Raw genomic sequence first — 27,296 nt, forward strand, 5'->3', positions numbered from 1 at the left:
CAACATTGATGACCTGGCAGGGCCCGTTCCCTAGTACTAGGTCCAGTATATGTCACATCCTGTGGTTTGTGATCTGTCCATGATGTCCACCAGCCCAAAACCCAATTTACCCACCCTGCTATCTTACCTCTTCAACCCTTTTTTGATCACCCACCTAAACTAACCTTGACAGTTCTGATAATGTGTTCACCAATATTCTCCAAATGCTTTTGCTGTGCTGTATACTATGGACCAACGTCGATGGTGGATTATATGAATTCAATGCTTATTTGGCTTGCCGGTCACATCGCTTCCCATCTGTCGTGGATCAGTCCAACCTTTACGATCTATGAATGTCCCTCTGCACCTGCTTTTAGAACCAGCTTTTTAAACCAAGGGAAATAAAACAAGGTTGCTACACTCTGATGTGATGACTTTAAAAGCGGGAGGGGGGGAAAAAAACATTGTCCTCAAAATAAGGAAATAAATTCAACAACAGGCTCCCCTGATGGCTCAGTGAGTCACCAGAATGTGGTGTGGTTCTGATGCATACAGATCAGTAGTTCTCAGATTCAATCCTCAAGTTATATTAAGTCCTCATGAATGAGTTGAACATGTGGGCACTGAGCTTGCAGGTTCCATTTATGCCTCAGCAGTATGATGCCTTCCTATGCCTTTAAATATAGCCTGACATTCTTAAGAAACAATGTTATAATTGACTAAATCTTTGTTTTCAATTTGACGTCCTATTTGTGCCCGTGTGGACCTCGCCAGCAGGTTTGAATCTCATGATTCAAGCTGAGCAAAATAGAGAAAAGTGAGTGCAAGGAATAGTCGATTTGAAACAAGAAATGTGGAGGTTAGTGCCTTGCTGTTCTTTATACTAAATTTCTTTGCGTAGAATTTTTATAGACGTGTTAAGGTTTTATTTTAAACGGGTTCATGCCTCTATTAATACCAGCAAAGGAATTCAATGTAAATGTGATAAATCTTCACGCACTCCACAGAAATGAACATAATTTCAAGTCCATATGACTAGCAGTTTGAAAATAAAGTTATATTTGAATTTGAACTGTGGCTTCCCTTTAGTTTGTAGCTTGAACATTGTTGCATTATTGCATTCCATGAATTAAGGTGAAAACTGATGTCGTCAAACAAAGACTTTTAATAGATGTATATTTTAATTATCCATTCAAATAACAAACACATTTAAATTCCAAGCATGGTTTTACATCAGCTCAAACTGCATTTTGCACTAAAAGCATTCCTGTTAACCTCATCTACCGAGGCAGGAATTCAACTCTGCATTATGTTGTCAGAACCTTCGCTTTTAGCAACTGGCATGAGCATTGTGGAATTTCAAGGGTGAGGTTGCCACATTAAATGCAAGAGCAAAAACTAAAACCCAGTGATTAATTGTTCATTAAAGAAAGCAAATAGTTGACTGGAATTTTGCTCAGTTAATGATTTACAACCAGGGTGCCCTAAAAAATGAAAATAAAGTTTCTTGTCAATTAAGAAGAACATATCTGGACTCGTGGCTGGTGCTGGTGCCGTGTGAGCCGTGAGTGCTGTAAATAGTGGTCAGTCAATTTCTGGGCATTATTTGCATGGTTCGCATGGCGCACTGTTGCCTTGAAGGGAGATGACATGGGCATGTGGTGTAGGCACTAGAAAAATGCAGAGTTGTCAGAATCTATAGAATTCCTACAGAAGGAGATATTTCAGCCCATCGAGCCTGCACTGACCCTCCGAAAGAGCACCCTACCTCCGGCCACTCTCCCGCTCCATCCCCGTAACCCCACCGAATCTACACAGCTCTGGACACTAAGGGACAATTTTAGCATGGCTAACCCACCTAACCTACACATCTTTGGACTGCGGGAGGAAACCAGAGCACCTGGAGGAAACCCACGGGGAGAACTTGCAAATTCCACACAGACAGTTACCCAAGGCCAGAATTGAACCCGGAAACCCTGACGCCGTGGGGCAGCAGTGTGAACCACTGTGCCACTGTGCCGCCCAGATTACAATGGCACTCGGTGCTTTGGCACTTGATTGCCATTTTGTACGTTGCAGGCCATGTTCTCTCCTGCTCCCGAAACCACTATCAGCCGAACAGACTTCCTGCTGCGTGAGAGAGATCCCACTGGTGCCATTATCCATCAGCGTGGCACTCTCCACATCCCAGGGGTCCCACAACCAATGAAACAGGTCAAAGCTCAGTCAAATACAGTCGTGAATGGTGGTGGAAAATTAAACAATTAACCAGAGGAATATGTGGCTCCATCAATATCCCCATCCTCAATGATAGGGGGGAGCCCAGCTCATCAATGCAAAAAAGAAGGCTGAAGCATTTGCAATAATCTTCAGCTAAAGGAGCCAAGTGGAGTAGGATCTATTGTGGCATCTTCCTGGGGACCCCAGTATCACAGATGCCAGTCTTCAATTCATTCCACAAGATATAATAAAGAACTGAAGATTTTTTTTGCCCTGTTAACACTGACAGTATAGCAATGGGGGTTTTGCTCCAGAACTAGGTGCATTCCTAACTAAGCTGCTGCAGTATAGCTCCCAACACTGGCATATATCCAACAATGTGAAGAGTTGTCCAGGTCTGTCCTGTCCCTAAAACATAGGACAAATCTAACCTTGCTAATCACCATCCCGTCAGTCCACGTTCAATAATCAGCAAAATAATGCGAGCTGCCAGCCACAACCCGCCCACTGATGCTCAGTTTGGGTTCCGTCAAGGCTGCTTGAACGTAGAATTCATTACAACGTTGGTTCAAATGTCAACGAATGAGGTGAGTGCAGGAGCTGAGTTGAGAGTGACTGCCATAGATATCAAGGCAGAATTTGACTAGGTATGGCACAAGGAGCCCGAACAAAGCTGAAGTCAATGGGAATAAGGGGAGAGAGAAATCTCCACAGGTTGGGATCACACCTGGCACAAAGGAAGATCGTTGTGGTTGTTGGAGGTCGATTCTCTCAACCCAATGACATCGCTGCAAGGGTTTTTCAGGGTAGTATCCGAAGCCCAACCATTTTCAGCTGCTCCAGCAGTCACCTTCTCTCCATCATAAGCCCAAAATGATAATTTCACAAGTGTTCAGTATCAATCAGAGCGCCTCAGATACATAAGCAGACTCCACCAAAATGCATCAAGGCCTGGGCAACATTCAGGCGAGGGCCGAGAAGTGGCAAGTAACATTTATGCCACAGAAATACCAGAATTTGACTATCTCTAAGAAGAGAAAATGTACCAATCTCCCCATGATACTTAACAGTACAACAAATTCAAAGATGCCAGACAATGCTAGGAATGCGAGCATTAGCAGGTGATTAAATCTTTACAGATCCAGAGATGGGGTAACCCCAGGTTAAAGAGGTGTGAATTGTACCAAGCCAGGACAGTTGGTAGGATTTTGCAGGCCAGATGGCGGGGGATGAATGTAATGCGACATGAATCCCAGGTCCCAGTTGAGGCCGCACTCATGTGTGCGGAACTTGGCTATAAGTTTCTGCTCGGCGATTCTGCGTTGTCGATCCAACGCGCCACAGCGAAAAACCGGACCGACCTCCTCAGAAGACAAACATGGGACACAACCGACAGAATACCCTTCGTCGTCCAGTACTTCCCCGGAGCGGAGAAACTACGTCATCTTTGAATTTGTCTATATATGTGTTTCTGGAACAGACCTCTGCATTCACCTGAGGAAGGAGCAGCGCTCCGAAAGCTAGTGACATCGAAACAAACCTGTTGGACTTTAACCTGGTGTTGTAAGACTTCGTACTGTGCTCACCCCAGTCCAACGCCGGCATCTCCACATCATGATACTTAACAGAATTAACTGAAACCTTACCTTTCACATCCTGAGGTTATGGTCAAAAACTGAAATAGGCCAAGCATATAAATGCTCTGGTCATAACAGCAGACCAGAGGCTGGGACCTCTACAGGGAGTAATTCACCTTCTGACTACCCACCAGGTCAGGAGTGTAATGGAATAGTCTCCACTTGCCTGGATATGTGCAGCTCCAACATCCTTCATGAAGCTCGACACCATCCAGGACAAAGCAGCTCACTTGATTGACACTCTTCCACCACCTTCAGCATTCATTCCCTCCACTATCAGCACACAGAGGCAGGAGTGTGTACCATCTACAAGCTGCATTGCAGCAACTCACTCAGGCTTCTTTGATGCACATTTCAAATCTGTGAACTCTACCACCTAGAAGGACAAGAACACCAGATTTGTGGGAACATCATCACCTGCAAGCTCCCCTCCAAATCACTTCCTATCCTGGCTTGGAACTATATCGCTGTTCCTTTACTGTTCCTGCATCAAAATCTTGGAACTCCCTCCCTTACAGCACAGTGGATGTACCTACACCACATGGACTACAATGGTTCAAGAAGGCAGAATACCACATTTCCTCAAGGGCAGTTAGGGATGGGCAATAAATGCTGGCATATCCAGCAGTGCCCACATCACGTGAAAGAATGAAAAAAGTACCTCATCCACAAACAAGAACAAAGGCAGCAGGCACATGGAAACACCAGCGCTACTCCAGTGGCGTGAGAACAGATCCCCTATTTGATGAGATGGGACTGTAGGGATTTAAAGGACACAGAGTCACCATAATAATGATAATAATAATAATGTCATTATTATTATGGGTGGGATTCTCCAGATCCCCAGACGCATGTTTGTCAGCGGTGCGCCATTCGCTGGCGGCAGGATTCTCTCTTCCCACCGCTTGTCAATGGGCGGGGATGCATGCCCAACGGGAAAGAGAATTTCAACAGCCAGGGAATTTCGGCCTATGTATCTACTGAGAGTGTGGGCATAATGTTGTGGCGTGTGCTTTTCGGTTGTGCTGATTGGTTAATGGGAAAAGTAACTTTTCTCAGTTTAGTGTATTAGTTGCCGACTAAGTAATATTTAGTTAATGTTTATTTTAATTTGTTTGTCATGGTAAAAGTCTTAAAATGTGAAATCCCGTCATGCGATTCTTTCCGTGGGTCACCGGGAAATTCATATCCCTTCTGAAAAGTTATCAGCCTCTATGGATACAAACATGATTGATTTGCCAATAATTAAATAAAATTGAACCCAAATAATGATCTGCTGCAGTCTTCCCTTTTCAAAACTTGACAGCGAGGCAGGATATTTATTCTTGGAATCACTCGACCACTGAGATGTGGTGACAATCTACAGGATTGCTGACTGGGACTCGCATCGTGAGGTCAGTGTGTGAATGGGACTGCTCACTCAGGTGAGATCCTCCTCATTTAGGTGAGATGATCCTGATTCAGACCATGACCTACATAACCAGCCTAAACTGGCAAGGTGGACGTCTAGAGCTCAGCCTGATTCAGGCAGCATGTCATTTCAAGACCAACGTCTGATTATATCTGGGTGCCAGTTCAGTGGACGTAACAGTCAACTTTAGTAGCGTCTCAGTGGTAACAGGTGGACTGTCCATTAGATGCCTTGTTCAGTTGTCCTTTAGATTGAAGTGTGCAATGACTGGTTGATACAGTGCCATCAGTTGTATCACACTGCTAAAAATAAAATTTACCCCCATTTCCTTCAGTGTGAATTAAAACCGAACAGAACAGATTCTATGTTTTGTGCCCATCTCAAAGTTAAATTTTAACACCTATTTTATTTGATGTTCTAATTAGTCGAAAAGCCAACATTCTGCCATATTTCAGGATGGCCACTTTGGAAGGGGGTGATAAATGAGAAATTACATATTTTGAAAATTGGTGGGATTTTCTGGAGCTCCTCACTGGTGGGATCTTCCGGTCGCTCCGAAGGTGACCTCCCACGACGGGTTCCCCAATGGCGGGATAGGCGAGCCACGGAAAATGCCGTACACAATGGTGGGGCTGGTAGATCCCACTAGTGGCCAATTGCAAGCCACCTCCACTGCCAGAAAACACGTCATGGTGAGGTGGGGGGTGGTGTCGGGGAGGGCGGTGGGCGGGGGGGGGGGGTGCAGAAATCCATCCCATTATCTTTGATAATAACAACTTGCATTTATAAAGCATCTTTAACATAGTAAAACTTTAAAAGCAATATCAAACAAAACCCAACATCAAGCCACAAGATTTGACACCAACAATTTGGAGAGAGAAGTATGTTTTAAGTAGCATATTACATTTTTCTCTCGTTATAAGCACTGTAATGTTCTAGGATAGATATCTCAGCAATTTGGCTGTGATAAATATTTGGATTTATAAAGTTTACATGGAGACACAAAATATAATAAAATGTGGTTGCTAAGTGCCCAAAATTAGAAACATGTTAATAATTCCACGCATTTTTTTGAGCTTTGATACTTATAATATTTGCATGGATGAGTAGGAAATGCTATTCGTGGATTATGAAAGACTATCAATAGTATTGGGACGTAACTTGTTTTGAGGGAACGTGTTGGAGAATATTATCATCTAATCATGTTGGAATTAGCTCTTTTTTATTATTTGTAATCTAACATGTTTACAAAACGTTTGACATCCCAGTGATTATGTAATGTATGTATCCACCCTCCATTGTATTCTTATGTGATTTATTGCCCAGGATCCCTTATTAGCCCAGAAAATATTGCTAGCTGTTGAGGTCTGAGATCAAGCCCAACCAATCTAATTGCCAAGGTAGGTCATGGCCTAGCTTGTATGCAGCACACTGCCAACCTCAGCCAAAGGGGTATATAGAGAGATCTAGGTGTACAGGTCCCCCTGTGTCACGAGGGTCTTGGCAGCTTGACACCACGATCTTGACACCAACACAAGTGGAGAAGGTAGTCAAGAAGGCCTCCGGCATGCTTGCCTTCATTGGCCGGGGCTTTGAGTATAAGAATTGGCAAGTCATGTTGCATCTGTATAGAACCTTAGTTAGGCCACACTTGGAGTATAGTGTTCAATTCTGGTTGCCACACTACCAGAAGGATGTGGAGGCTTTAGAGAGGGTGCAGAAGAGATTTACCAGGATGTTGCCTGGTGTGGAGGGCATTAGCTATGAGGAGAGGTTGAATAAACACGGTTTGTTCTCACTGGAACGACGGAGGTTGAGCGGCGGTCTGATAGAGGTCTACAAAATTATGAGGGGCATAGACAGAGTGGATAGTCAGAGGCTTTTTCCCAGGGTAGAGGGGTCAATTACTAGGGGGCATAGGTTTAAGGTGCGAGGGGCAAGGTTTAGAGGAGGTGTACGAGGCATGTTTTTTACACAGACGGTAGTGGGTGCCTGGAACTCACTAGCTGCTTGCCAGACGAGGTGGTGGAAGCAGGGACGATCGTGACATTTAAGGGGCATCTTGACAAATACATGAATAAGATGGGAATAGAGGGATACGGACCCCGGAAGTGTAGAAGAGTTTAGTTTAGACGGGCAGCATGGTCGGTACAGGCTTGGAGGGCCGAAGGGCGTGTTCCTGTGCTGTACTTTTCTTTGTTCTTTCTTTGGTCTTTATAGCAGGAAACCATTGGGCCTGAACTTTACTTGATGACTGCAATGGTCTTATCAATTCTTCAAACTGAATGTTCTGCAACTGTCATAACCTCCATGAGGACCACGGGGAACCTTTATTAGCCCACTGTGGGATTTGTGGAGCACGGGCTCCACAAGTAGGGGGGCAGAGGCTTACCACCTGGGGCCCGTTATGAGCAAAGGTGAAAAGCAGGCCCAGATCAGGGCCTGGTCAGATGAGTCCTCCCAGCCAGCTAGAATTGCATTGGCAGTGAGATGCTGCGTTATGCAGACCACTGCAAATACTTGCAAATAAATATATCTTAAGTTTACACTCAGCCTCCTCTGCGCCATTATCGCAACATAGCAAATGTTCCTAAGAGAAATCATGAGCCAAGAGGAACCAAAGATTACCAGCAGCAAAAACTATAATGGAGCACTGAATGAGCTATAAGTACAAGATCGCTCAGGTGCAAACTAGGTTCCAGCAGGTGGGAGCGAAGAGGAACCAAAGTTGATGATGAATGAGATAGCGAATATGATAAAATATAAAAATGAGGGTAAAATATCCGGTAAAATCTTCAAGTGAATGTCAGGTCAAAACAATTGGCCGGCATCTTGAGCCCAGGTTCTCTGTGAGAATGGTGACGTGGGCACAAGATCCTGCGAGAGCTAGAAAACGTGAATTTCACCGGTGAGACCTCATTTTCATATTTTCCCCGCCTTACCACTCCTGACATATCCCGCACAGGAACCTCATTTCAATAAATTATAATGTCATTACCGGACATTCCTGCCGTATTGTTCTCCCGCAGGTATTGACAAATGGGAGCCAGGCGAAGGAAAACGATCAGGGGGCAGAGCCAGTAAGCATTTATAGAGGGGGCTCCTCAGGGGAGCTCCATGGGGGTGGGATTCACGTGTCCGTGGGTGGCGGGGAGGTTTCCCGCCTGCGTATGTTTGAGTGTGTTGGGGGGGGGGGGGGAGGGGGGGTCTTCATGATTTCTGTTGTTAGAGATTGGGGCACCCTTTAAAATGGGGTCACGGGATTCCCGATTCCCGATGTTGCCAGCTTCTTCCAGCTCTATCCCGCCAGCGTGGCAGCATGGGCCACGCTTCTACTCGTCTTGCACCAAGCGCTGGATTATCTGGCAAAACATGTCGGTTGTGCAGCCAACTAGCTGCATGTTGATTTACTCGTCTGAGCCAGCCCTCGGTGCAAAAATGATAAAATTCCACCCAATAAATTGAGAGGCGAAGTGAAGAGGAAAATAAAACTGTCAACAGAAAAGATCTGAATAGAATGGCAGTTAACATAAAATGGAACCTAAATGGCAACATGTCAAGAGCATGGGATGAGCTAGGCCCTGGAGGGACAAAGAGTGTGACGTATACTTATAGAGGCAGGGCAAGTGTGGAACACTCAGAGGCAAATATTGCCCCCTCCCCCTATGCTACGTTTTCCGATGGCAGAGGAAACTTTCCATATGTCGCTGGCGGGGCTGGACTTGGCGAAGGCAATGGCCGTTTGTGTTGCTCACCACCAGCCATGCCGTCAGGGGACGCACTGGCCAATGTCAACTCACCTCCACCACTGGTAAACCCGCCTCGGGAGGGAGCCGCGAAATCGCAGCCATTGAATATTTTGTATCGGTGTTCACTAAGGAAGAAGGGTCTGGCAAAATATCGTTAGAAGTGGAGATAGTGGAGGCAATGGCTGGAGTGAAAACTGAAATGTAAGATTTACTGGAAAGGCTATCCTGAAAGAGGGCATGCTGTCTGTTCCGGGTATCTTATATCCCAGGTTGCTAAAGGAATTCGGCTGGAGATAGTACAAGGGCTTACCCTAATCTTCGAATCTTCCCTAAATACTGGAGAGGCGCCAGAGGACTGGAGAGTGGCAAATGAGACATCCCCATTTAAGAAAGTGTGTAAGGTTAAGATTAATTAAGCAAAGACAGCATGGATTTGTAAAAGGAATAACATGCTCAACTATTCTAGATGAATGTTTTGGTGAAGTAACAGAGAAGGTTGTTGAACGCATTATGGTGGATGGGTCTATATGGACTTTAAGAAAACATTTGTCAAAGTGCCACATAAAAGGCTGGTGAACAAAATTGAGATTCATCAACCAGGGAAGTTAGAGTCAGGTTGGATAACAACATTGCTTTAAGGATAGAAAACGGGGTACCATAGTGAATAGTGAGCCAACACTGAGGCCCTCAACGATCCTTATAAGCGATTTCTATTCAGCCAGCGCCTCATTGTCATCCCGATGACTCCCGACGACCCAGAGATACAAAGTGTCCCAAAGCCTGCTCTGCACTCAAACCTTCATAATTAGCCCTTGTGAAGAGATGCTTGAAACACCAAGACTGATTTGAATGACCGGGAGGCCCAGGAGCTGCTAAGTCACAAGCGCAAGGCTGTTCTGAACCTGAAACAGCAACTCAACTTGAGAGTAGGTAATCAGCCCTACTGGCGGCTGAAGTCTAAGGTCTAGCAAAAAGTCAGTGACTAAAGAACAGATGGTGGGTGGAGAAAAGCGCAGGAGGTCCAGCAGTTAGTCAACAACCATGACACATGAGGTTTCTTTAATGCAGTCAAGACCACCTACTGCCCAAGCACCCAAGGCACCATCCCACTGTTGGCCAAGAACAGAGAGGTGCTCATCAACAACACTGAGACAGTCAGTGCCCATGAGAAGGAGTACTTAGGAGACCTGCTTAACAGGCGCTCTGTCTTCAACATGAGTGCCCTTGACTTCACCCTGTAGCACACTACCACCGCAATCTCAGCACAACCCCAACCCGGCAGGAGGTAGGAAAGGCCAACTGACAGCTAAAGAACAACAAGGCACCAGGAATCCCCGGTGAAGCACTAAAACATGATTGGGAAGCAATATTAGTGTGTCTACGTGACCCAATTTCCCTGATCTGAAGGGATGAGAACATGCCAGGAGATCTCGGAGATGCCAGAATCATGACCATCTTCAAGAACAGTGACATGTCCGACTGCAGCAACGCCAGAGAAATTTCCCTGCTGTCAGCCACAAGGAAGGTCATCGCTGGAGTCCTCCGTAATCATCTTCTCCCTGTGGCTGAACAACTCCTCCCAGAGTCGCAATGCAGATTCCGCCCATTAAGGGGCACAACGGACATGACCTTCACCATGTGGCAATGTACAAGAGAAATGCAGGGAGCAGCACCAACCGTTGTACATGGCCTTCTTTGACTTCATAAAGATGTCCGGGAGCATGGGCCTTGCACTAAACAGCTGTGAGACAAAGGTCTTCTATCAACCTGCCCCCGTCACACAGCACTGCCCCTCAGTTATCAAAATCCACGCTGAGGCCTTGGACAACATGGAGCACTTTCCCTGTGAGCCTACTGCCAACAGGACAGACATCGACGAACCGGTTCAACACCACCTCCAGTGTGCTCGCGCAGTCTTCGGCCAACTGAGGAAGAGAGTGTTTGAAGACAAGCACCTCAGAGCTGGAACAAGGCTCATGGTCTCCAGAGCAGTAGTGATGCTCAATCTCCTGCTTGGCTCAGAGATGTGCCTCAGAGGTGCCTCAAGGCCAAGGAGAAGGATCACCAGAGCTGCCTTCACAAGATCCTGCAAATCCATTGAGAGGATATGCGCACCAACATCAGTGTTCTCGCTCAGGCCAACATCCGCAGCATTGAAACATTGACCGTACTCGGTCAGCTCCGCTGAGCAGTCCATATCGTCCGCGTGCCTGACATGACAGGCCCAAAACCATGCACTAATCGGAGCTTCGACATGGCAAGCGAATCCCAGGATGGCAGTGGCAGCACTTCGAGGACATCCTCAAACCCCCCTTGAAAAAGTGTAACATCCCCACCAGTACCTGGGAATCTCTGGCCCAAGACCGCCTGAAGTGCAGGAAGAGCATTTTGGAAAGGGGCTGAACACGTCAAGTTTTATCGGCGAGAATAAGCTGAAGACAAGCGTCGAAAGGAGCGCGAGGCATCCCGGGCATCCCACCCACCCGTGGCCCCACCCACCCGCTCCTCCAACCACCATCTGCTCCACCTGTAACAGAGCGGGTAGGTCTCGGATTGGCCTCTTTGGTCACCTCAGAACTCATTGTTAGTGTGGAACTGAGTCATCCTCAACTCCGAGGGACCGCCTCAGAAGGAGAAAGGGAATGGTGGTTTCTCAGACTGGAGAATGGAACACAATGGTGTTCCCCAGGGGTCAGTGCTGAGATTTGTTTGATGGAAATAAATGACTTGGGTATTGGAACACAGAGTAAAATTTCAAAACGTGCTGCTGGTACCAAATTTGAAGATGTGGCAAACACGGAGGAGATCCCAATCGACTACAGCAGGAAATGGGTAGGCTAGCAGAATAGACAGGAAAGTGGCGGGTGGAATTTAATCCAGAGGAGTGTGAGGTGATGCATTTTGGCAGAAGGGAAGGGTGAAGCAACATAAGCTTAATTATGTTCTAGAATATTGCGCAGGGACGGCGGGACCAAGGGGTTCATATACCTTGGTATTTGAAAGTGGCAGGACATTTTGAGAGAGTACTGAGCAAAGCATATAGAATCTTGGCCTTCATAAATTTAAAAATGGCAAGTTTTTGGCACCTTTAAAAGATCCTGGTTAGGCCGCAACAGGGGGTTTGTGTCCAGTTCTGCCAACAAACCTTTGGAAGATGTATGGATATTTAGGAGCGTCCAGGGGAGATTTACCCGACTGGTTCCTGGGATGGGGCATATTAGCTGCAAACTGGAGTTGTCATCCATCAGGCAAAGTAGATGAGGAGAGATTTGAGCAGGAAAAGTGGTAGACAAGGAAAGGTTGTTCCTAATAGCTTATCATACAAGGTTTAAGGTCTTGAGCAAGAGATAGAGGGGGGGGGGGGATGTGAAGAAGAACGTTTTAGGCCGCATGTGACAATGGCCTGGAACGCACTGCCTACGAGAGTGGTGGGAGCGGCAATTATCAAGAGGAAATTGGAATGGGCATTTAAGGGAAACAAGCCTGCCGACGTGGGATAGAACAAAGGGAATGGGACTGACTGACGTACACAACAGAGAGCCATTATGCACTTGATAAGCCAATAATGTGGCCAGTTAACGGCTCAGGAAGACGAATGAAGTTTGAGCCAGCCAGTGGATCCCCAATTTAATTGTAGTGGGAGCAGGAACAGGTGGGTACATGGTGCCCACTGGATTTTACATGTCCCCACTTATTGTCACAAGTAGGCTTCAAATGAAGTTACTGTGAAAAGCCCCTAGTTGCCGCATTCCGGCGCCTGTTCAGGGAGGCTGTTACGGGAATTGAACCGTGCTGCTGGCCTTGGTCTGCTTTACAAGCCAGCTATTTAGCCCACTGTGCTAAACCAGCCCCTAACCTACATGATGTGCCACCGTGTACCACACATCAATTTGCACGTGATTAGAATGGAATTTTTTGTGGTCGATGAAGGTCGTGATGTTGTCTGAGAGAGCCCACATGGCGTCAACCAACCTGAAGAATTCCTACACTCTGTGCCACCTCAGAAATCTATTCCTGTGCTCCTGGAGATCCGTGGAAGAAACACGACATCTGCTACCTATTTAGTATGTGCATAACTCACCAATCTTGCTGAGAGCCTGTGTGGGAACCTGGGCAGAACTGAAGACTGCAGTGACCTTGACTGCAACAAGTATTGCTGCACCATTGGTAGCAGTTGTTCGCAATTATTATTTTTGTTGGGAACAGTTGACTGCAGTTCTTCTTTCAGCAGCTGGCCGTTTGTCAACCCCTTGGAATTGAAAGCCCCATGATGCAACATTCCCTTGAAAGCCATGAGTCTGTAGTTCTGGGTGTGTAAACTCGGTTGGGAAGCGTAGGGATTCTCTTGACCTACCTCTATTTGTTGTTTGGTTTGTGAATTCTGGCCCGGGTAAAATTACTTCACTACCATTATTCAAGAAGGGAGGAAGGGATAAACTAGGAAATTCCAGGACAGTCAGTCGAACCTCAGTGGTGGGGAAACTATTGGAAGCAATCCTGAGAGGCCGAATTAATCTGCATTTGGAGAGGCAGGGATTAATCTGCATTTGGAGAGGCGGGGATTAATCAAGAACAGTCAGATTGGTTTTGTTAAGGAGACGTCATGTCTGACCAACTTGACTGAATTTGCCGAAGAGGTGACCAAGTGTGTCGATGAGCAAGGTTTTTGATAAGGTTTCACATTGCAGACTGATGGCGAAGACAAGGAAATTTGCTAAATTGGATCTAAAATTGGCTGAGTGGCAGGAAGTAGAGGGTGATGGTCAAGGAGTGTTTTACCGACTGGAAGCCTGTGTCCAGTGGGGTCCTGCAGGGCCAGTGTTGGAGCCCTTGTCGTTAGTGGGTTATGTAAAGGATTTAGATATGAATGTAGGAGGGTTGATCAGTGAGTTTTTGGATGATATGAAAATTGGTGGGGTGGTAAATAGTGAGGAGGATAGCCTTCGATTATAGGAGGATACAGACGGGCTGGTCAGATGGGCTGATGAGTGGCAAATGGAATTCAATCCGGATAAGTGTGAGGTGATGCACTTGGGCAGGACAAACAAGGCAAGGGAATACAGGATAAACGGCAGGACCCTCATAACATTTAAGAAGTATTTAGATGTGCACTTGCAATGCCAAGGCATACAAGGCTATGGGTGAAGAGCTGAAAATGGGATTAGAATAGTTAGGTGACTGTTTTTTACTGGCACACACATGATGGGCTGAAAGGTCTTTTCTGTGCTCTAGGCACCTGTGACTCAGTGACGATGGCACAAAGGCAACCCTGGATAGGTTATGCACACATCCTGTAACACAGGTCAAGTAACAAACTAGTTAGAGCAGCACGGTGGCGCAGGGGTTAGCCCTGCTGACTCACGGCGCCGAGGTCCCAGGTTCGATTCCGGCTCTGGGTCACTGTCCGTGTGGAGTTTGCACATTCTCCCCGTGTCTGCGTGGGTTTGGCCCCCACAACCCAAAGACGTGCAGGCTAGGTGGATTGACCACGCTAAATTGCCCCTTGGTGTACAGCGATGTGCAGGTTGGGTGTGGTTGTGGGGTTAAGGCCGTGGTAGGATGCTCTTTCAGGGGGTCGGTGCAGTCCCGATGGGCCGAATAGCCTCCTTCTGCACTGTAGGAATTCTAGGATTCTATGTGTTCAGAGCTGTGATTACTTTGACAGCCAATGCCTGAACTAGTTTGTTACTTTTTTAAAATATAAATTTAGAGCACCCAATTCATTTTTTCCAATTACGGGGCAATTTAGTGTGCACACATTTGGATTTATGGGAGGAAACTGGAGCACCCGGGAGAAACCCACGCAGACACGGGGAGAATGTGCAGACTCCTTTTGTTTCGTACACAAGCTGTAAGACAAGCTTATGACACAAGCTGCAACATCACCCAAGGAGACTACAGTCGCCAGCCTACCAACGCGAAGAGGAATGAAGAATTTACCCATTGTGGGATTGCTTGGAGGCTGCAAAACAGAAGGGCCATTCAACTCAAATCATGCAACTGGATTCTCCACAGTCCTGGCACTGTAAACGCACCCAAGACTGAATAGAGAGATTCCACTCCCTCAATGCTTAGATTCACAGCAACAACTTCTGCATATCAATGCCATCCTTTCAGGGAATTGTCAGAAATGGCCCTTCATGAAAAGCTCCACCCTCTCAACTCTATTGATGGGAAACTGGAAAGTATTGGGGGCGAAATTCTCCAGAAACGGCGCGATGTCCGCCGACTGGCGCCCAAAACGGCGCAAATCAGTCGGGCATCGCGCCGCCCCAAAGGTGCGGAATGCTCCGCACCTTTGGGGGCCGAGCCCCAACCTTAAGGGGCTCGGTCGGTGCCGGACGAAATTCCGCCCCGCCAGCTGGCGGAAAAGGCCTTTGGTGCCCCGCCAGCTGGCGCGGAAATGACATCTCCGTGTGGCGCATGCGCGGGAGCGTCAGCGGCCGCTGACGGCATTCCCGCGCATGCGCAGTGGAGGGAGTCTCTTCTGCCTCCGCCATGGTGGAAACCGTGGTGGAGGCGGAAGGGAAAGAGTGCCCCCACGGCACAGGCTCGCCCACGGATCAGTGGGCCCCGATCGCGGGCCAGGCAACCGTGGGGGCACCCCCCGGGGCCAGATCGCCCCGCGCCCCCCCCAGGACCCCGGAGCCCGCCCGCGCTGCCTTGTCCCACCGGTAAGGTCGGTGGTTTAATCTACGGCGGCGGGACAGGCATTTTAGCGGCGGGACTTCGGCCCATCCGGGCCGGAGAATCGCGCGGGGGGGGCCCGCCAGCCGGCGCGGCGCGATTCCCGCCCCCGCCGAATCTCCGGTGCCGGAGACTTCGGCAACCGGCAGGGGCGGGATTCACGCCAGCCCCCGGCGATTCTCCGACCCGGCGGGGGGTCGGAGAATCTCGCCCCGGGTTCACCGCTGAGAAGTTTATCTCCTAACTCTATGCTTCACGATTCCACTTCACTACTAAACTCGCCGGCAGGAATTGCTACACGCCCCATGTATTCACCAACGTTATCACTGAGAGGACAATAAGGCTTTTCAGAAGTGAAGGTTTTGCTGAACTGACACATCAGGATCGGAATATTGATGCCCGTTTCCAAGTGTAAGGAGCTTGTTGATGGTATATCAACAAGGTCCAACCGTGGAAATTGACTGAGTTTCTGAATTATCAGTCAAGGTTTTCACGGACATCGTGTGAGTTCTCTGCCCACCCACCCAGTGGAGTCAGACACATGAAAATCTCTCCAGGTACTAAAGAAGAAAGAGAGGTGAAAGGCCTCCGGGTGATCTTTCAATATTTTATATTAAAATGTAGCTACGGTTTTTATTTTCCCCTCAAAGGAACTACCCACTGCCCTGCCCAGCTGGGAATGCTATTCGCTATTGCAATTTTGCTTCAATGCTGCATAGACGTGGAGGGGTGCTTCCTCTTTTGGGACATTCTAGAACGAAAGGTCATAGCCTCAAGATAAGGGGTAGCAAATTTAAAACAGAGATGAGCAGAAACTACATCTCCCAAAGGGTTGTAAATCTGGTGGAATTCGCTACCCCAGAGTGAGTAAATTTAAGGAGGAGTTAGACAGATTTTTAATGAGTAATGTGTTGAAGGGTTACGGAGAATGGGCAGGAAAGTGGAGTTGAAGCTATGATGCGATCAGCCATGATCGTATTGAATGGTGGAGCAGGCTCGAGTTGCTAAATTGCTGACTCCTCCTCATTCTTATGTTCCAAGAAAGAACTATCCTGTCTAATTTCACCTTCCAGCTCTTGATCTGTAGCCCTGTAGGTAGCAGCACCTCAAGCACAAATCTGGTGTTCTTGATTAATGAGGGAATAGAGGGCGGCACGTTGGTGCAAAGGTTAGCACTGCTGCTTCACGACGCCGAAGACCCGGGTTCGATCCCAGTAACTCTGCACGTTGATCACGGCCAATTCAACAAACCTGCACGTCTTTGGACTGGGAGAGGAAACCTGAGTAGGCGGAGGAAACTCACGAAGACACGGGGAGAGCTTGCAGACTCCTCACAGATAGTGATCTTCTGCACTGTAAATTCTATGATTCTATGAGTCTAAGCTGGGAATCGGACCTGGAACCCTGGCGCTGTGAAGCTCACCGCTGTGCTATCGTGCTGCCCTATTCTGGTTGCCTATTCTGTAATTTTTTGTTTTGTTGGTGGCTGAAATTGTTTCCCACTTCGCAGCTGCTTCAGCAGTTTTAACACCACGGCTGGTTGCAGGTTCCTACCCTAACTGGTGAACGCTGCCATTTTGTATGCTCTGCAGCATTTGTGCATCTTTTTCAGCACTTACCTTGGCCACGCTATTTCCATTGCTCATTTCAAATTTATCTCAACCTCTGCTCACAATCTGCATTGAATAGCACCATTGTTCACACCACAGACTAACCTGTCCCGTTACATGTCATTTAGAGTGGCCCCAAAATGCCAATACTCCAATAATTGCTTCAGTTCAGCTATGTAAGTCGCGATCGATTCTCCTGGGGCTCTCGCCCTCAAATTAAATTTGAACCTCTGGAGTATGACTAATGGTTAAAGTTGCAATTCAGCCATCACTAAATTCATGAACTTACTCAATGATTTGAAGTCGGACATGCTTAGGTCTGTGAGACTGAGAATAAGGTTATAGGTCTGAGTTCCATAACCACTGAGGAGAACTGCTTTGCATTTCACCTCCTCCCCTATTTCATTTGCTTGTAAATAATATCCAAGGCGCTCGATGTATTATGTCCAATCCTCCATGGAGGAGACAAATGGGTCTATTTGCCCAAAGAGTGACATTCTAGTGAGTACTTTTCTTTTAAACTTTGATTAAAACAAGATATTCACAGGTGTCATGCCAGAGTTCGTGTCAGGATCATTTACGTTCATTGCTAGATGTAAAAATGCACTTTCGTAGGTTTCATTAGAAACACAAAAGGTATTTATTAATAAGAAAACAGCAGTCTCATGGCTGTAGTTGGCTCCCAAAATGTCTCTTTGCCTAAGAGCCTTTCTCATCATGGGGTGATTCTACCAATTGGTCGCACAGGCCATATGACCTTTACTCTATTGTGTTGCCCTTAAAGGGACAATCACCCCATCTCTTCCCTTCCCTTCTACTCCTGACTGGATATGGATGTAAACAATCTGATGAGGAGTTGAGGGGCTGCTGAAGGCAGGCTGCAGCAGTCACAGAAAAGCAGGCGAAGGCTTGTCAATTGTGTTTGTAGGCTCTATATCTACAAATGACAGAGAGGCTTTGCCTTTTGTGAGCCACTGTGACATCTCTAGATGACATGCTAGCCCCAGAGATTGCACCCAGTTGTGAGGGTGGCCACCCTATGCCTGCATAATTGAAAGTCAGAATAATCTTAAACTTATTGCAGTAGGGTCATTTCAGGCTGCCTGCATGAGTGACATGAACCAGCCCGTAGCATAGCACTGTAGTAAGGTTTTTATAGTTGCCATGTTTTACTGAACTGAGGAATTCATTTCCTTCACTATTAACAACAGTAGCCAGAAGGAAAGAGCTAGAGGCTTGTGCCTTGTAGGTGGCGGACAAGCTATGGGGAGTCACTCATCTCAGGATACCTAGCCTCTGACCTGCTCTTTAGTCACAGTATTTTTGTGGCTAGTCCGGTTCCAGTTTCTGTTCAATGGGAACCCACAGGTTGCTGATTGTGGGGGATTTGTTGCTGGTAATGTCATTGAATGTTAAGGGGTGATGGTTAGATCCTCTCTTGTAGGAGATGGTCATTGCCTTGCATTTGTGTGGTGTGAATGTTCCTTGCCACTTGTCAGTCCAAGCCTGTATATTGTCCAGGTTTGGTGCATTTGGACATGGACTGCTTCATTATCTGAGGAGTCATGAATGGTGTTGAACATTGTGCAGTCATCAGTGAATAACCCCACTTCTGACCTTATAATGGAAGGAAGATCATTGATGAAGCTACTGAAGATGGTTGGGCCTAGGGTACCATCCTGCAATGATGTCCTGGACTGAGATAATTGACTTCCAACAACCACAACCATCTTCATTTGTGCCAGGTATGACTCCAATCAGTGGCGAATCTTCCCCTAATTCCCAGTGACTCCAGTTTTGCTAATGCTCCTTGATGCCATACTCGATCAAATGCTGGCTTGATGCCAAAGGCAGTTTCTCTTGCATCAACTCTATTTTAATACATTAATGGTGTTTTATTAATATAAATATAAATTGTTGCCATAAAAGAAAAATACTGCAGTTGCTGGAAATCTGAAACAATAGCAGGAAATGCCAAAGCAAAAACTCCGATCTGGCAATATCTATGGATGGAGAAACAGAGTTAATGTTTTGAGTCTGTATGACTCTTCTTCACAGTATTTTACATTAAATTAGTACTGTTGTTCGCTGATTTTTGCACTGTACCATAAATAAAAATTCTCATCGAACCGTGTCAATTTCCTCTGCAAATTAAGCAAGAGGAAGCATAATGATTTCAGAAAATCCATATTGAACTGTAATGTACTGGTGAAGGCATGCAGCACCGTGAATCGTTTACTTCCCTAAGGTTTTCATTTGAATAATATAGCAACTTTAAGTTTTAATTTATCCACCATTTTATGGCCGAAGAAACAAACTCCACTTTATTGCAGTGAAGCTGAATTTGTTGAAGCAGTTTATTGCCTCACTCAAACTGCAATAAGATAAGCCCTTTTTAGGTTTTCTTAACCTGCTCCAAGAAAATGCATATCGTTAGACGGTCATAATATTTGGAATCAAGATTGAATGAAAGATGACGTCCTCAAAAATTGAATGAACAGAAACTGAGGTTGAATGCCATGAACTTTCCTGTTGCTGCATCTATTGGGAATTTACTTTCCTCCAATGGATCTCCTGAACAAGCAAACAAAATAATGAAGAATGGCTCTACATTCAGGAGACAGCCACGCAGCAGTCACATTTTTTTCTCCACTGAGAATCCATTGAGGCATCTATTTGTCTGGTTTGGTGGTTTGGGCTTGCTGACCCAATATCATCTGTCTGTGTGCAAAATGCTCTGATGGTTGAACCTGATGTATAGTTCAGTGACAACTTTCTTAATGGGAGAGTGGCATTTCTAGCAGACATATAAAATGCACATCCCTTCCAGCAAGGTGCCATTCAACTCTGCCACTGCATAGGTTTTGGAGAGCAAACCATCACAGGCAACCTAACCTTAATTATCAGCACAGGTGCTTGTGGAGCAGGTGAGGGAATGCAATCAGGTGCCGGTGCTCTTGGATGGGAGGAAATGCTCAAATAGGAGTTACAGCAGCCTTGAGGAAGGCAGCAGGCAATGTCAACTGTTGCAACACCAGTACGGGCAGCACGGTAGCATTGTGGATAGCACAATTGCTTCACAGTTCCAGGGTCCCAGGTTCGATTCCGGCTTGGGTCACTGTCTGTGCGGAGTCTGCACATCCTCCCCTTGTGTGCGTGGGTTTCCTCCGGGTGCTCCGGTTTCCTCCCACAGTCCAAAGATGTGCAGGTTAGGTGAATTGGCCATGATAAAAAGCCCTTAGTGTCCAAAATTGCCCTTAGTGTTGGGTGGGGTTACTGGGTTATGGGGATAGGGTGAAGGTGTTGACCTTGGGGAGGGTGCTCTTTCCAAGAGCCGGTGCAGACTCGATGGGCTGAAGGGCCTCCTTCTGCACTGTAAATTCTATGATAATCTATGATAGGTTCCACTCTGCAAGTTTTTTAATGCCCTTACAGGACAGCAAGGGTATTTTCCTATCTAGTTCTCTGACTACAGCAGTTTCCTCATTTCTCTCTCACTCCAAATACCTCCGTCCCATGATCCACATTCTTTTTCACCTATAACAATTAATAGTCGGCTTCCACACTATTAAGAGACACATGAGCAAACCCATACCTTAACGTGGTTCGCGTTCTTTAAATGTGCATTTCAGGCGCACTGGAGGGAACTCTTTTCAAAGCTGAATGTGATGATTATTAGACATAACAAACTTCGGGGCAGTGAGTCATTTAAGAACTCTGATATAAAGGTTACTTGCAAATTAAAATATGAATAAGAGATAAACAAACAGGCACAGCTTGTCCCCTGTGCCTCTCACAGCACTAAAAGGCTTGCATCTGATTTTGATCAGGGTTTTCTACACAATTTTGACTTCAAATAAATATTTTACAGATATTTAGTTTGGAAATGTAATTTTCGATGTTAATTTTCTTCCCGTTTCAGTGACTGTACAATTAAATCCGACACCAATATTATGAGCCAGATGCTTTTCGTTTTGCCAATAGCTGACAACAGAAATCAAAGCCAAATCAACCTATGTGGCATTTTCCCTTTTGTCGGCATTGATCTGTGGTATATTGACTCTTCCAAATTGGACTTTTTGATCCTACCTCTAGATTTAATGGATTTTCCATAAAGATCAAATGCTTCCCCACAAAGGAAAGTTGCTTTGATATCAACTTAAAAGGACGACTCTTTCTGCTGGGCAACTGCATCGTGGCTCAAAGGGGAAGAGAAAAACAAATTAAACAATGACATCTGCAGAAAGAAATGCAACCCGGCTCCCGAAGAGGCTTTTCCCAACGCACAATCCAAAATGTTGGAATGTTTGTGCAAGATTGTAATTTTTGTTTGGTTGCACGGAGATGGAATTGGACATTTGCATCAGAGCAAGATGGAAATAAGGACGTTTGTGCGTATAAATAAAACAGTCAAAACGAGAAGTGCCGCTTATTTCACAGCGCCAGGGACCTGGGTTCGATCCCGGCCTCGGGTGACTGTCTGTGTGGAGTTTGCACTATATTTGGGAGGCACGGTAGTGATGTGTTAGGCAGGTTGGTTCGATGTGAACTGCACTCGATGCAGAGAAGTTAGAAACACACGTCGAACACAGGAGAAGACCCAACGCTGTTATATTCAACTAGATGAAATGCTGTACATATTCAGCTGTGGGTCGACACTATACTGATCTGACTAGTGACAGCCTGACCAGACTTACTAGCTACCGCATGGTGTTTGTGCTTGTTAACCCGTGGACTCTGACTGTCTCGGTAGCTGGGTCCCGAGAGAGCGGGAAACCTAGTGCCCTCTGGCTTTATAGTGGTCGTGTCCTTTCTGGTGATGGGCTGTGCTGTGTTGTATGCTTACTGGTCATCCTATGTGTCAATCACTGCCTGTCTGCATCTCATTATATACATGAGTGGATATTATGACAGGTAGCACAGTGGTTAGCACTGTTCCTTCATAGTGTCAGGATCCCGGGTTCGATTCCCGGCTTGGGCCACTGTCTGTGTGGAGTCTGCACGTTTCCCCCGTGTCTGCGTGAGTTTCCTCCGGGTGCTCCGGTTTCCTCCCACAGTCCAAAGGTGTACAGGTTAGGTGGATTGGCCATACTAAATTCCCCCTTAGCATCCAAAGGTTCGGTGGGGATATGGGGATAGGGCAGGAGAGTGAGCCTAGGGAGGGTGCTCTTTCAGAGTATAGGTGCAGACTCGAAGGGCCAAATGGCCTCCTACTGCATTGTAGGGATTCTATGATTTGTTAAGAATGTCTACATTTGGGGTTCTGGAAAAATCAACACCTAATGGAATTAATGATTGAGGTTTTTACATGCCCATGTCAGGTATGGTTACATCTCGAAACATTGGAGTCGGAGTTGGCCTCCCAACTCTTTAAGGCTGTTCAATTAGACCAATTATAATCACCCCTGGAGTGTTGTGGGACATACTATTAAACGTTCGTAGACTTCATAGAATTACAGCATAGAAGGAGTCCATTCCTCCCATCATGCCTATGCTAGCTCTTTGATAGAGCTATCCATTAATCTCACACCCGTGCTCTTTCCCCATAGTCCTTGGGATATGCATTGACCGCCAAACAAAAAGTCCACATCATCTCTCATTAGGGGATGAAGCATTATCCACACATCTGCTTCTACAACACCAGGGACACAACAACCAACAAGAAGAGCTTGAATTTATATAGCACCTTGAACGTAATAAAAACTTCTCAAGGTGCTTTGCAGGGGCACAAAACATGGATGGGACTTTTAAAATCGAGGTCTTGCTTGACTGGAAATCCAACGCGGATACATGTTCGGTGCTGCACTGCCAGGGAAGCTAACCCACATAAGCTGTAACCACAAAGTAAGCTCACTTAGCCAAATGACAACTGTTGCATTTGCAGCTGTTGTTGCATTTTCCTCCTGCTGACCCAGGCACCAAAAAGACAGTTCTCATCAGTGAGGGCTGTTGGTGGAAATTAGAGGGGGTCAGCCAATTTAGGCAACAGGGCCTGGCAAACGTTCATCAAAATCATGCGTGGGGTGAGGAAGCCGCTGACCTTATGCTTAGCCAGGCACCTGCATGTGTTATTGGTGCTATTAGCCCTGCTCAGCCAGCTTTCTTTGGTAAGAGGCTGCACTCCCAATAATAGCCAAAGTTAGGCGGAACCACCTTCAGGTGCAGATGAAAGGATGTAGGTATCATCAGTCAGACAATAAGCATCAGAGCATTCATCTGTCAGTCGTTCTCTCCTCTCAAACAGTTCCTAACGATAAACCCACTGGTACCAGAAAGGGGATGGGGTGGGGCGGACGGAGGGAAGAATTAAGATTCGGTTGGAATATGTGCAGGTGAGAACCCCCAAAAAAAGGAACAAAAATGAGAATAAACAGTTAAGAAAGAGTTAAAATACATTTATTGTATATTACATTGCACGTTCCAGGAACTTGTTGTTGCATAGCAACCGCCGACACCTAATTCACACAGGTGCTTCTTTTTTAATGCTTCACACCCAGCATTTGAGACAGAAGGAAATGGCTTGTCGGAGAAATCCGCAGACAAATTAAAATTTAAACGAAGCACCTTTGACAGCGTGACACTCCCTCAACACGGCACTGCAGTGCCAGATTTGATTTTTGCACCTAAGCTCTGGAGTGGGATCATGGACCTATAACCTTCTGACCCATGGACATTAACACAACCAACCGTGAGGCTGACACGGGAACTGGCTTTTAGCTGCTTCTCTCCCCCCCCCCCTTGTTTCTTATCTCCACCCACTAGTGGTGACTTTATCTTGAACTATATCGCTTTAAGTTTTAATTATATCAGTATGCCCGCCGATAGGCTGAATTGTGAGACTTGAACTGTCATCTTGATGGAATAGCTAAGGGTTCCCACCCCCACAGACGGATAAAGCCAAGCAGAAAACTGTTCAGATTGCGCATTTCGAATCTGAAACATGGCAAGCCACATCATTGTCCTGACCTATTGAATAACACACGCTCAGGACAAATCTTGATTCTCTGCTTGGAAATACGAAAAGGACACATCAGGATAAGAGTGAAGTCATGAAGGATAAGTTAAAGCATAAGAACATAAGAACTAGGAGCAGGAGTAGGCCATCTGGCCCCTCGAGCCTGCTCCACCATTCAATGAGATCATGGCTGATCTTTTGTGGACTCAGCTCCACTTTCCGGCCCGAACACCATAACCCTTAATCCCTTTATTCTTCAAAAAACTATCTATCTTTATCTTAAAAACATTTAATGAAGGAGCCTCTACTGCTTCACTGGGCAAGGAATTCCATAGATTCACAACCCTTTGGGTGAAGAAGTTCCTCCTAAACTCAGTCCTAAAACGGCGATCGTTCAATTCTCCAGCTGTTTTATTCTGAGTGTTAGCTGGTGCAGTCAAATATATAGGGACAGGCTTCCATCTGGTATGAAGACAGAACTCAGGAAGAGAGAGAGAAACTGAGTTAGCATTTCAAATCTGTGCGAGCTGAAGAGAGGTATGATTGGTTACATGTTTGGAGAGGGGGAGGAGCAGAATTGAAGGTTTGAGTTGAGGAGAGAATGACAAGGGTGTCATGGACACAAGGCAAAGGGGTGTTGGTGGTGGTGCCAGTGTATGGATCCAAACAAAGAAAACAAAAACAAAGAAGAAGGAGAAATTTCACAGTCCAAAGTTGTTGAACTCAATGTTGAGTTCATGCCTAATCGGAAGATGTGATGTTGTTCCTCCAGTATCAGAAAGAAAAAAGGACAAATATCCTTTGTGGTCACTATGCCATGTTTAAAATCTGGTATCAATGGCTCAGGATGAAACTGTTACTGGCACCTGGCTGCCACAGTCATTCAAGGGCATCAGGGTAGCACAGTGGTTAGCGCTGCTGCCTCATAGTGCCAGGGACCCAGTTCAATTCCTGCCTTGGGTGACTCTCTGTCTTCGTGGGTTTGTATGTTCTCCCCGCGTCTGCGTGGGTTTCCTCCGGGTGCTCCAGTTTTCTCCCACAGTCCAAAGATGTGCAGGTCAGATGGATTGGCCATGTTAAATTGCCCCTTAGGCTGGAGTTACAGAGAGGGGGATTGGGCCTAGATAGTGTGCTCTTTCGAAGGGTCTGGTGCACACTATCTAAGCCCAATCGCCCAATCATAGAATCCCCACAATGGCCTCTTTCTACATTGTGGGGATTCTATGATTCAATGACATCATGCCTCTTCTTGTATGCTGATGACTTCTTATAGCTAAAAATATCAAATAAGTTTTTACTCAGGAAACCATGGTCAGGTTACCTATAACAAATCTTTATTGGATAAAGAGAAAGCTTACCGTTCAATAATTTACTGACCTCTGTTTCTCCCCATTGCAACCACCTTGTTTGCATTTCATTGATACACGATCAAAGGATCTTGGGACTTAGAAGCAGGAGTGGACCATTTGGCCTTTCGAGCCTGCTCCACCGTTCAATAAGATCATGGCTGATCTGCTGTGTTCTCAAGTCCCAGTATTCTTGATTCCCTTGTCTCTCAAAAATGTATCTAACTCTGCCTTGAGCAAATTCTCTGGCTAAGAGAATTCCACAGAGCATTGACCCTCTGAAAGAATGTCTCCTCATCTCTTTCTTAAAAGGTAGGCCTCTTCTTCTTAAACTGTATCCCCTAGCGCTTGTCTCCTCCATGAGGGGACATATCCTCCGGGTATCCATCCTGTAAAGTCCCCTCAGGATTTCATATGTTTCAATAAGATCATGGGCGAGATTCTCCGACCCCCCGCCGGGTCGGAGAATCGCCGGGGGCTGGCGTGAATCCCGCCCCCGCCGGTTGCCGAAGTCAACGGCACCGGATATTCGGCGGGGGCGGGAATTGCGTCGTGCCGGTTGGCGGGCCCCCCCGCTCGATTCTCCGGCCCAGATGGGCCGAAGTCCTGCCGCTAAAATGCCTGTCCCGCCGGCGTAAATTAAGCCACCTACCTTACCGGCGGGACAAGTCGGCGCGGGCGGGCTCCGGGGTCCTGGGGGGGGGGGCGCGGGACAATCTGGCCCCAGGGGGTGCCCCCACAGTAGCCTGACCCGCGTTCGGGGCCCACCGATCCGCGGGAGGGGCTGTGCCGTGGGGGCACTCTTTCCCTTGGGCCTCCGCCACGGTCTCCACCATGGCGGAGGCGGAAGAAACTTCCTCCACTGCGCATGCGCGGGAATGCCGTCAGTGGCCGCTGACGCTCCCGCGCATGCGCCGCCCGGAGATGTCATTTCCACGCCAGCTGGCGGGGCACCAAAGGCCATTTCCGCCAGCTGGCGGGGCGGAAATTCGTCCGGTGCCGACCCAGCCCCTCAAGGTTGGGGCTCGGCCCCCAAAGATGCGGAGCATTCCGCACCTTTGGGGCGGCGTGATGCCCATCCGATTTGTGCCGTTTTGGGCGCCAGTCGGCGGACATCGCGCCGTTTCCGGAGAATTTCGCACCATGTTCCATTCTTCTGAAGTCCAATAGGTATGTGCTCAACCTTTTCATCTGGTCCTCCAAACTTTATTTTCCTCAGCCAATAGTGGGTGTATCATCTTCTTCCTCCTCCCTATGTCCTTGGTGTGCTAAGATCAAGGCACATTAAAATATTTCCTGTTCTAATTCATTCTTTTTATCCAGAAACTCAAAACTTAGATCTCCTTAATTGGCCAGTTTTCCCTTTTTATAACATCGGAATATTTCAATCCCAACTTTGGTGTCACCTCACTTTCCGATATTATCTTGATTGGGTACCCATCTGCACTCAACATTGAGTTCAGCAACTTCAGATCATGAACTCTCCTCCATTCATGAACTCCCCTCCATTTTGATTCATTTTTGTTTTCCCAGGTGTCCGTCTGTATCTGGTTTCCATATTCTTACTTTCAGACAGAGCTGACCATTATTCTGCCGTTGCGCTCTCTTTGGGCCAATGCGTTGTTCCTTTACTGCAAACCATTAACATCTTTGTCGTTTAATCTCTCCCATCCTCGACACTGTCCCAGACTTCCCCTTTCAT

The 27,296-nt window shown here is 46.7% G+C and overlaps 1 long non-coding RNA gene across 1 annotated transcript in view; it reads left to right on the forward strand.

The window, feature by feature from the left end:
- The first annotated feature begins 625 nt into the window (after positions 1–625).
- The window catches only part of LOC140384938 (uncharacterized), a 160,053-nt gene continuing 133,382 nt past the window's right edge, over positions 626–27,296 (forward strand). The window contains exon 1 of the long non-coding RNA XR_011933232.1: positions 626–838. This is a non-coding gene — a long non-coding RNA (uncharacterized lncRNA). The remainder of the gene's footprint in view (positions 839–27,296) is intronic.

The sequence above is a fragment of the Scyliorhinus torazame genome, chromosome 10 (assembly GCF_047496885.1).
Source record: "Scyliorhinus torazame isolate Kashiwa2021f chromosome 10, sScyTor2.1, whole genome shotgun sequence".
Taxonomy (NCBI): Eukaryota; Metazoa; Chordata; class Chondrichthyes; order Carcharhiniformes; family Scyliorhinidae; genus Scyliorhinus; species Scyliorhinus torazame.